Below are 8898 nucleotides of genomic sequence, written 5' to 3'. Positions count from 1 at the left end.
CATGCCTATGTCTGGAATACGTTTAGGGGAAGAAAGTGACTCCATGTTGTCCGAATTCCTCAAGGAACAGAAAGTAAAAAAAAATAAAAAATAATAAAAAAAAAAATTAAAATTGGAGACTGTTGAAATGCAGATTTGAAGTACTTTCTTATTTTATTTTTTGGGTTCCGCGACATTATTGTGAAGAAGAAAAAAAAAAAAAAGAAAAGTTGTTGTGCAATACTGAATTTCAGACATGTACCACAAGTTAATGGTAGACTAACACTGAGGGGGGGGTGGGGTCTAGGCATTGTGCTTTTGTCAGCATACTCTTGAGCTTTTAAGTCTACTATGTCTGAACTGTGGTTTCTTGTTTATCCTTTTTTTCTTTAGTTGGACTGTAATGTATGGTCTGTCAACCTGTGAATCTTTTAAAGTATGATTCAGGTATTGTTGTATTCTTTACTGTGTAATAAAAATGTTAAAAAATCTGTATTCCTACCTTCTCCGTGGAACTTCATTCCTGATGTTCCCTCTGTGAATGGTACTTCATTAAGCACTAGCCCCAGAGCAAGAAAATGTCACCAGAAGTGCTGCCATGGTCACAAGGTCATGTCATGTGTTTTTTATCCAGTTCCTGGATGAGACAGGACAGCTTTGGTGTCTGGCTCTTGAGGGGGATCTCCTCTGACTTTCAAGTTATGGCTGTATCCAGCTAACTCAGATCTGTTCCTTGTCTGTGGCACGGAGAGACCTTGTAAGAAAACCCCCAAAATGCCTAATCACTTGCATCAGAGATGTACTTTGTCTTCAAAGTCAAACTAACGCCTAGATTAATTGCTGTCATAAAACATATCTTTTTTTAATGGTTCCTCTGCACTTGAGCTTTTGCACAGACCGCTATTTCTATTTTAAACTTAATGGGAATACTCATTAAGAAAGGGAAGCACCTTCCCAGAGGTGTAGGCCAGGCAGTAACTTTTACAGCCTTTGTCCAGTGCAGTTCTCAAGGGTACTCTGGTACATGCCGGGCTTAATTAACCATGCTGTCTCCATAAATAAATCCATCGCTAGTGTGATTGTCGCAGAAATTAAGACTGCACTAGCAGGAAGAGAACATCCTCAACGTGATTTCCATTTCTATCCAGTATTTGGTCCTAGCTCTGTGCTGTGGTCTGCTCCCAGGTACTTCCTGTGAGTACACAGACATTGCTGATTGTGTTCAAACATCAGTGCTTTGCCAGTGCAGACCATCCTCCCTGGAGCCCTGTAATTCTCTTGCTTCTTGTTGCAGACAACATAGTATTTTTTAAGGCATGAAATCATTACTTTGACCACAAAAATATTTAAATTGGGATTTGATAGCATCATTCCCCACCTCCCTCCTAAAAGGGAAGAGAAAGTGTGAGCCTTGCAAAGCCTGTTCAATGAATCAACACCTTTTAGAATGATCTTTTTTCAGTTTGCATTTTTAGCAGAATTGTAGATATATCCAAATGTCCCTAAGACTCTTGATATGGAGCATCAGCTCTTCACCTTGTAAAGCAGAGGAGATATTTTTTGTTCATTTTGCAAGTTGGTGTAAGGTAAAGAGGACGTGCAGAAGCATAAATAAATGCATCACGAGGACATGTGAAATGTGTTTTTATTTTTTTCATGTTGGAACACCAGCACTGAACTAGGCCCTCTTTTAAGGTTCCTGCCAGCCTTCTAGTAATTTGATTAATTTCTCTTATCATCACTACAATCTGTATTCTTGAAAGCATTTTGTTGTTTAGAGTTTCTGTTAAGACTGTTCTTGAGCAAGGCCAGTGTTTGTGAATGACCACCTGGAAGTTGGAAGCTCTCCTGTGCCTCAGCAGGGACCGTGACTTTGGCTCTGGAAGGGGCCACTGCCAAGTGAGAGTTGATTTTTGACCCTTCCAGTTATACTGCCATTAAATGGCATTTAGAGTGGAAAGGGAATTTGAGCACAGGCTGGTTAGTTTTCAAACTATAGGCTTCAGAGAGTGGAAAATAATTGTCAGCCTATACCATGCATTGGGAAATGCTAACTATGAAGAGTGAGAGGTTCTGCCCTTGGATTGATTTCTTCTGTGTGTGTTAAACTGCAGTGCCTGGCTTTGTAAGCTGAGGCACAGGTAAAATGTAGACTATCACCATTTTGACTCATTCCCCCACCCCCAGACTAAGTACCTGATGTAAGTACCCAATCCTATGTCAACAGAGCAAACTAGGGAAGTGGTGTCAACCCTGATAAAGCTGCTTTCCTCCGCCTTGGTGTGAGGCATCGGCCAAAATCAGGGTGATTTGCTTCATATTTTGGGATCTTCAGAGAAGTGGTGGCAAATTTAAAATGTCTGTTTGAAGGAAAGCAAACCTGGTAAGATTCAAGCTAGGAAGTAACGTGTTTCTGCTTCCATTCCCTCTCTCTGAGGTGTATTAAGGAGGATTAGGTAACAGTGACAAGCTGACTGAAGAGCAGTCAACTCAGGGTTTGAGTTTGTACACCTTGCTGCAGCTGCTTTCCTCTTCCTGTAGCTCCCTTGTTTCTCCATCAGTTATTCCTGCTCTCAGCCTGTTGATTCATGTGGTGTATGTGCCATGTTTGGAGCTGAATGTTCTTATGTGTATTGGGCACAACAGTGGGAACAAGCAGTAACCCCTGAATCCCTGGGTTTTCCCTTACGTGTTTTCAGTCTTAGCATGCAAGGTCAGTACCACTACTGAGCTTGAGAAAAACCAGAGACACTCTCTGCATTGTCCCTGACATGCAGCTGCCGTCTCAGACAGAGAGAGGCCATTTCTGGATGGGTCACCAATGGCAGTGGATTTCGCTGTTCCCCTCCTACAGCCAAAGAGATGCCCTGAGATGGAAGACAGACCCAGCTAAGCACTGATCCTGTTCACTTCCTGCTCTCAGAAGGGTTTCCCCCCACTCCTTCCCATGTCTTCTCTTCACCAGTCTGGTTCACAGGACCTTGCTGTCTGACCCAGTCACCTCCAGATCAGCACATCTGCTCTGGCTGCTTCAACCCACGTAGCACTGCAGTGAACAGTTAAGGGTTGAATAGTTAAGGACTTTATTTCTGCACACCCCTTGCTCTGCTGTCCCTGTTTCTGCCTCCCCCAACCCATTGCACCAGGAGGCTTGGTTTGGGAGGGAGAGAAGGGGCTGCTGAGGCAAGGGTGGCTGGAAGGAAAGGGAAGGTGCTGAGGCTCACTAGGTGGCTCCAAACTAGGCTGCGCCACATTGGGCTGCGTGAGAGACACCTGTGTTTTTTTCCTTGCTGTTTCTGCTCTTGCTTTGTCCTGCAAGTCTGAGCACTGTGCTGCCATTTTTTCCTGATAAAAAGGAGTTAACAGTGCTTCCACCTCTGCAAAAGCACGTTGAGGCCACCAGAGAAAAGGGCAGTGCACAAGGTAAGTATTTATTCTAGCAGCAGGACACCTATCTTGAGGGTACTTGAACGAAAGAGGCGAGATACAGCAGAGGAATGTAAACATGCTGGCTTTGAAGGCTAAGGCCATCTTGTTCAGTCTAGATCAAACACCAGCTTCTAAGCATGGGCAGGAGCCCAAGAGCACACGAGGTGCATGCACAGTTCAGTGAGCACACTGGTGTCCCTGGGCTGCACCAGACAGACACTAACAGCAAAGGAGGAATTAAACACCGGAGTGCACTGACAGAGTTATGTTTCCTTAGAAATCATTAAACCCAAAGGCAAGTTGTTTTATAAAGGAAACACCCTGTGTAAAGTGCAAGAGATGAGAAATGACAGGGAATTGGCTCCTAACCATACTATGAGCCTGGAAAAAGCAGCAGATGTAGACTTGTGCAATTTTCTAACATGTAATTTGTTTTTACATTATGTACAACTTGAGGTAAAATGCACTGAGACCCTGTCCCACAGCTCATGTTAGACAGGCAGCATGGCTGTGTAGAGATGGTTACTAGCTCTCTCTCCATCCCGTAGAGCTGGCTCCTCTCAGGGGCAGTCAGTGTGTGGAGAACAAAGTGTGCTGAGACCTGGTTTTACCACTGTCTGCTCAGAGCCCAACAGCTTCTACAGTGCTGCAGCCAGCCCAGGCACACGGGCTGGGGAGAGCACACATTCAAGCAGCACCACAAAGATGTTTTTTCCCCCTATAGCTCTACTCTAATAAGGAAAGCATGCTCTGAAGCAGCCTGGATCTCTCCACTCTCCTCCACTCCCAAGCAGGCAACAAGACAAGGAGCCTTCCTGTCCCCCACTCTGTGATGCTGTTGTAGCAGCTTTTGTAGAGCACTTGGAAGAAAACTCTGCTTGCATCTTTTCCTCTTTGTATCTTACGAAGACCAAATGGATGCTTAAGTCTTTTTGTTGTCGTTGTTTTTGTTGCTTTTATTTCTGGATGTGAGAAAACCACAAGAAAGACTGACATTAAAGTTTCTCTGGCTGCTCCTTCAGTGTGCACGTATGTCCAGCCTTGCACACTGAGGCAGCTCGGGTTGCCCTCAGCACAAAACGTCTGCCACCCATGTGAGTTTGTGTGCTGTGGTTTGCATAGCTGTGCTCTCAATACCTCTCCCAAAGCAGCCCCTTATGTCCCATGTCCAAGCTCTTTACATTCGGTGTTTTAACGTTCTCAGAAATTTTTTTCACTTTTTATGTTTTTGGGGGTTTTCTTTTAAGCTAATGTAAAAAACATTTTTTGAAGCCTGACGTCAGTTGTGGTTGATGGGCTTTGTTTATTCATGCCAGTTAACAGGCTAAGTGGTGGTCTACTGTACTTTTGCAAGCAATCTTAATCCCTTCGACTGAATAACAAGAAGAAAAAAGATGGGTTGACAGAGGCAGTTAGCAGAGATCATACTTACACATGTTTGTTTTCAGTAATTAGTCACAGTGTTAATAGAAACATCCACTTTAAGCAAAGACGGCTGATTTGCACAAACAGTGGGCCATATGCTCTGGTGGGTGTGGAAGGGGGTTGATAAAGCTAAAAACTTTTCAGGAATTTTTATATGTGAAAACCTGCTATTATATTTATTCATTTGTTTATCCAGTGTAATTATTTTCCTGCCAGTTAGGGTTTGCAACATTTTCCACTTCAAAACATCAGAATAAAAACAGAGGTCTCCGTGTTCACCTTGTCTGTCTCTCTTCTCTCCCCCCTGCCTCCACACACACACACACACACACACACACACACACAGAGACACACACAGACAGAACAAGGGAGTTTTTAAGTGGCTGTCTATTGCTCAGGGCTTACATATGGATAGCATGTGAAAATGAGCTAGGCTGTAGGTGTCTTAACAATGTAATTTAGATATGCTGCCTTTTTTACTTTTCCAATAGTGCCAGATGGGTTTTGCTGCCAGAGTATGAAAGCAACTGCTGCCTTTTACAAAGATTTATTATTTTTTGGTGATATGATAGACTAATATTAGTTCCAAAGGGGTAGATATGCTGAGTTGTTAACATACCCCTTTGATTCCAGCGTATTCTGTTCCTGTCAAGTGTAATGGGGAAACTTCCTATATGTTATGAAATGCTATTCAGCTGCATGTCTCTACAGTTTTGGATTTGGTTTTGATTTTTTTTTCCCCTCTAAATAATAAAGCTATTTGTTTAACTTCAAACAGAAGCCTTTTTTTCTTAGACAAAATCATAACTTCACTTTCATAAGGAGCTCATGATCACGATAGGTTTTCAAGAGGGGAAACTGTTTGTGTTTTTTCTTTTGCTCACTGTTGTGTTTTTAAGCATGTTTATAATTTACTCAGCATGATGCTTTTGACTTTGCTCATGTGAAACATCAGATATTTTGCAATTCATCCTCTTGCAGTAGGCTCAGATTGGAATCACTATCTCCAGCTCTGGGATGCATCCCTGATTACCTGTGGGGAGGTGCCAGTAGAGACAAGCATCTTCCTCTGTGTGTCCTCTGAGGCTGGTGCTCTGCCAACCATTCCCAGTGGGGCCTGAGAGGGTTTGTTCTTTTCTAAACCACAACAGCCAAGTTGCAAAGCAATTCACCCATGAATCTACTGCCTCATGCAAAATATGATTCTCAGTTTTATTTACATCAATACTTTACAGGTGAGAAACAAGTGCATATCCATTTGAAAATCTAAAAGAGTGACAGAAAAGAATTCACCACTCGTATAGCAAAAAAACCCAAGCCCACACCATCCAGGAACACACACAAAGAGTATGACAGAAACAGTTCTGGCATGTAGCACACCCACAGCTTCTTAGACTGCCTTTCAGTGGCCTCTTTGGTTATCCATGTCTTTGCACTATTGTTTGTCCCACAAGCTGTGTGATGTCTCTGTCATGCAGACTGCTCTTCACACAGGGGCCAAGTCCATGGTAAGGAAGTAAGGAAGGCAACCATGGGCAATGACCACGTATTTTAGTGTGAGACAGGGAAAAAGTCATGGTAAAACATGGCTGTAGTGTGTAAAATGTGCTGTAGAACAAAGGGAATAATCTGCTTTCCCTGCCCATGCGCAAAGTCAAAGAGAACAATGAGCTGAAGTTGTAACAATGTTTTAAGTTGCACACTGGGAAAAACTTTCCTGGAAAGGATGTTGGAGCCTCAGTAAGGACTACCTGGGAGGGTTTGAAATCCCTGTGATGAGAGTTATTATGGTCAGGCTATACAAATGTCTGCCTGACTGACTAGATATGGAGTCTGCCTTGGGACTGGGAAGGACTGGATGAATTCCTAAGTTCTGAGGGGCACCTGTTTCCCTGGTTACTGCAGCAAACCATCAGCATCATCCTGCATTGCCCTTCTCTTTTGCTCCACACCGGCAATGCCATTTTCAAAAGTTTCTTCTGGATAGACTTTAGTTAGTAGCCATGGCAGATTAGAGACCTTTTGCTGACTCCTTCAGCTGCTTCCAGAGTGGTGTTGCCACAGCTGGCTGCTGTTGGCCCGGGTCTGTGTGGCACTTGTACATCCCTTCATTCCTCTCACAAAGGATCACGGCTGAGGGCTTTGGCTGCACATCCCTGCTGGGTAAAGGTGGCTCAGTGGACAGGCCAGCTTGGCTCCAGCAGGCTGGTGCTTTTCAGGAAGCCAGCAGCCCTGGTGGCTCAAGTACATCTTTGCCTTCACTAATGTGGCTGTCTTTCCTTGGGAGTAGTTGGCACTTTGCACCCGGGGTCCCAAAGAGGCGATGTGCTGTGAGCAGAGGTGAGGGCCCCGGACAGGGTGGCAGGCTTCAGTCGGAAACGCTGGAGTCAAAGCTGGGCTGCTTTTGGCTCCCTTCCCATCCCAGGGTAATGGCCTACCAGCAGTTTGACTTTGAGTCACTGTGGTAATTCATGTTTAAAATCATCATTCTTGGCACATGTATCGAAGATGAAAAGAAAACAGGAAAAATTCCTCTCCGAATGACAGATTTACATACCAGGAGGAAAAAAACCCACATAAAAATCTGATTTGAAGAACACAATTATAATATTTTACCCTCATTTCACTAACCATTTTATTGACTGAAAATGGAGCTACCTCAAGACTACAGATCTAAAGTGCTAACAAATTAAAACCATACCCGAAGGAGAGAGACCACTAATCTGAAGCACGCCTCCTTAAAGAATTTCTGAAGATCTATAAATGCCATATGCTGAATAGACAGTATTTCTTTTAAGGTACAAGTAATTTTTTTTTTCCTGAATAACTGACCAAACACAGTCAAAAAGGGAAGGAAAGAAGACAAAGGACACCACATAAGAAAAATAAGAATGCTACACCAGCATGAAATACCAGCCAACATGCATATGGGAACACTTATTTGATCATCTAAATATGCTTATTTTATACAGTGGATATCCAAAGTGATTGCATTTGCACTGATTCACTTAATGTAAGAAATAAAGTTGGCCCAATATCCATATTCCATAAACAGAGGTAATAAATTAAAGAAGCTGAGGTTCTTGCTGGAAAGACACATTTAAGATGTGAGCCAGAAAGAGAGCACAACTAAGGAGAATTGAAGAAAAATGGAGAGAAAGAAAAAGCTGTTGTTTTGTAAATATAATTACTCTTTGAAATGCAGGAAATGCACAATAAGTGAAGACTCTTGCATGACTCTGGAGGCCTCAGCAGTGTTTCTCCTGACGGGTCCAGAGAGTGATGGTGCCTGTCTCCTAATGGAACACCTGCCCCTAACTCCTGCTCAAGTCTCCCAGGCTCAGAAGATGAAGTTCTACACTGCTGTGGCACGTCTGCAGGGTTGTGACTTGTGCTGGGTGTGCTTCTCTTAATATCTTAAAATGACACTCTACACTGTAATGAAACACATGCACTCGTTTTATGAAATACATAAATATAAACTGACAATACATATGTGCTTTAATATATGACAGAGAATATCTAGGATGTTCTCAGTCGCTCAGTTCTCACCTTCATTACAGCTCTGTGAGCAGCCAGGGAGTCTGGGGAGCATCAAGGAAAAGAATCACAGACTCTTTCAGGAGAATCCTCCCCTACATGAGCTAGACTTGTGATAATCTCATATGTTTTACCTCTGGTAAAGTCCTCCTGAGATGCTTCAGAGCTGCCCAGAAAACAGAGATGTGGAAACAGCAGGTATACTTTGGTGCAAATGCAGCCTCTTGCAGCTCTCCCCTCCCTATGAACAGCTGAACCAATGTTACTGAAACCCCATATATGTGCTGAAACCCCCATACATGTCCCCCAACATATATTTCAGCATTGCATTATACCCTGGACAACTTCAGGTAAAATGAGTTGTCAGATGGCTACCTCTGGTTACACTGACTTGTCTTCACTTTGGCCATGGGTGCTGTGGAAGGCACCAGGGTTTCTTTCTAGCAGTTGTTTTCTAATTTTCAGGCATTCATGACAAAATGTCCCTGTCTAGTTAGCTTTGGAAGAGACTTTTGTTTTGACAGG

At 43.3% G+C, this 8898-nt stretch overlaps 1 protein-coding gene across 7 annotated transcripts in view; it reads left to right on the top strand.

Moving 5' to 3' along the window:
• Positions 1 to 474, top strand: part of RUNX1T1 (RUNX1 partner transcriptional co-repressor 1) — a 115500-nt gene extending 115026 nt beyond the window's left edge. For all 7 annotated transcript variants that reach the window (XM_015618777.3, XM_015618780.3, XM_015618779.3 and 4 more), the window contains one exon: positions 1 to 474. This exon is cut by the window's left edge and continues 3659 nt beyond it. The gene's annotated coding sequence lies outside the window, so the exon portion shown is untranslated.
• Positions 475 to 8898: the final 8424 nt, after the last annotated feature.

This window comes from Parus major, chromosome 2 (genome assembly GCF_001522545.3).
Source record: "Parus major isolate Abel chromosome 2, Parus_major1.1, whole genome shotgun sequence".
Lineage (NCBI taxonomy): Eukaryota > Metazoa > Chordata > Aves > Passeriformes > Paridae > Parus > Parus major.
The sequence above is the reverse complement of the archived record's forward strand: the minus strand, read 5'-3'. Positions and strand labels throughout refer to the sequence as shown.